The 2,898-nt window shown below is 34.2% G+C and overlaps 1 pseudogene; it reads left to right on the forward strand.

Annotated features, from left to right (window-relative positions):
- LOC104777518 overlaps positions 1-616 on the forward strand; it is a 2,282-nt pseudogene extending 1,666 nt beyond the window's left edge.

Genomic DNA, 2,898 nt, shown 5'->3' on the forward strand with positions numbered 1-2,898 from the left:
AGTCTCTTTTTGTCTTGTTTTGTTTGTTAAAAGACTCTGTATTGTTCTTGGTTTTTTTATTGTTGTTGCTTATATAGAGTAAACGTCGTTTCTTCTTCTGATATGATTTAGTGTTTGGATATCTATCGTTTTGTTTGTTAAAGACGCTTGTTTTGGTTGTTTAAGACTCTTTTATTCCTTGTTTAGTTACTGCAGTTGCGTATTTAGAGTTGTTAAAATTTTGTGGTTGATTTTTGTTATAGGGAAAAGAAGAGCTGACTAAACATTTCAAGGACTCAAGGTTTCACTTGCCACACCGACAATTATCTTCCGGTGGTTCTCTCTCCCCCGAGTGATGGCTTCACAGGTTACACTCTCACGACGCTTGGTGACAGAGTCGGCTTACGTGGCGGTGGTTCACGTCGTGGTTCATGGCGTTAAGATTTCTAGGGTTTCGTAGAAGAGGAATTGTGTTTTCATTATCTCCCTGGATTTGAGATTTTGCAGGATGACGTGGCGTTACCAGCTGGAGTGAAATGGAAACATAGCTTTCCTCTTTCTCTCTCGCTCACTTTTTTTACTTTCCTAGTTAATGTATTTGTTAAGGTGTGTTATGGATTTAATTACCGCTACAATGGTCAAGTGCTCTATTATTCCACGTTTAGTTTTCCTATGTCTTTTTGATTTTTAGTTTTCAGGTATGTGTCTCGTTCGCTTCTACAACATAAACTTAATTTAAGTTTAAACCAAAAAGGAAAAATGCATCACAATATCAAATATTCAGAAAGAAAAATGTAAAACTATATGAGTTAGTAATGGGTATCTATATAAATGGGCCGTCTATTGTGTATGTGTGCATGTTTAAAAGACGACAATATTTCTACTATTAACACCTTCTTTATGTTCTTTTTTTTTTCATCGGCGACATAAGAACCACCGGAAGCAACCATTTGTAGCCAAAAGCTTTCTGGATATCTGATTATGTGAAAGGTCAAAGCGGGTGGTGGTTTCAAATTCCGATAAGTTTTTTTTTCCTTTTTAAGTGCATATCATTGTCGTTGACGGTAGTCTATTCTATTATTGTCAATGAATCAGTTTGTTTCATTTGGTGGATCCGTTAATGGTGATTTTGACAATGATAAATTTTAATTAAGAGTGAAATGTTAGCGATATGATTAGATTTACGTTAATGACTCAATATCTCTTCTCTCTGAATTAGGAATCTTCTATATTAGCCTAAACCTAGAGGCTCCTCTCTTCCTTGTGTATATATATTCAACCTCTGTACATCTTGTTAATATATGAGAAATATATTCATCTACATGAAGTAGACACAAAGATTAAAATGATTCGTTTTCAATTATCCAAAACGAAGATTAAGGTGAGTAGTGGTTGTGATTTCGGGAGGAATAGTGGTTGAGTCTTAGCGATAAAAGCGGCTGTGGTGGTGTTTTCGATTTCATAGAAACTTGGATTTTTAATGGTGGCAATGATGAGACCATGGATGCTGGTGGTGAGGATAATATTAGTGTAAGAACAAAAAATGGTAACATGACTAAATTAGAAGAAACATAATCATGAATCGAGGCCGCAACTGAGATAGTTGCATATAAGTTGGTATCTAAATGGAAATTAAATGTTAAAATTTCACATCATGGAACCAGTTTAAAATAGTTACCTTTTTACCAGCTAAGTTACTAACTACATTCTCCAAATCTGCAATCTTGGTAAGTAATTCTGCTTGAGTAGCTTCAAGTTTCTGGACATGGGAGTCTCTAGTATGTAAGAATGTCATCTTGGTAACAGTAGCGCCTCTGCCCATGCCCCTAAGTCTTTCTGGTTTGTCTTTTCCAAGTATCTGACTCACATCATCGTCTCAAACATTATCCGTGTTTGTGGAGTCCATTTCACTATCAATTGTCTTGATCGTTTCCTGAATTCAAAATTGATACACAACATATAGAAACTACTTTCAAATAACTTTAAGAACATACATTATGATTTTAGGTGATTCTTACAACAGTTTCTGCAAATTCTTCCCTCACAGGTCTTCCATCAGAATGTGTGTGTCCTGCTATCCACACCTTACTTCTAATAACTTTCGAGCAAAAAAAGAGAGAGGGAAGAAATGAAATTTTTAGGGTTGGTGGGTAATTGGGGATTTTTGTCGAGAAGTGAAAAGTTTTAGCCTCCAAATTTTTCTAAATGTCACTCGATCTAATTTTTAGTTTACCGCCTAACACTATCATAGCGTTTACTATTTGGTATTGCTATTAAAACTACGCAATTTTTTTTTCATTTTTTAAATATAATCTAACATAGCGTTTACATATACACAAATGCTATCTAAAAAATAAAGGTCTAATAACGATAGCATTATTGCCATAAACACTATACTACTGTGCTATTAAAACTCAAAATTCTTGTAGTGATTAACCATATCATGAAATCTATTTTCCTCGTTATACCCAAAAAAAACAAATTGATCAGATTCTTGGTGCCCATAATTACTAGGTTGATCAACAGCATAATTCATACTACTACTCCTACATTACTGCTACAACCATCTCCATGACGTAATTATACATAATAATTCGGCATAAATCCTCTATTATTAATTCCAAATAAATATCGTTTAAGCACATGGACAAAATCTTGTACCATTTTCAAGAACAAAGTCATGGTTTATCGCCTGATACATCCAACCGCGCAACCGATCTCAAAAATTGTTTCGACAGATCACCAGTCTCCAGATCTCTATGATTATACATCAACCGTCGTATTATATCTCATGCTCTCGCGCCTAAATATTATTATGAAATTTTAAAATTTCTAGGCTTTTTTTTTGCAAACGTATTTTTGTAAGTATTTTATATTTTGGTTTTGATGTCTCATGAACTTTCTATTTATAGCCTTACT

The sequence above is a fragment of the Camelina sativa genome, chromosome 3 (genome assembly GCF_000633955.1).
Source record: "Camelina sativa cultivar DH55 chromosome 3, Cs, whole genome shotgun sequence".
NCBI lineage: Eukaryota > Viridiplantae > Streptophyta > Magnoliopsida > Brassicales > Brassicaceae > Camelina > Camelina sativa.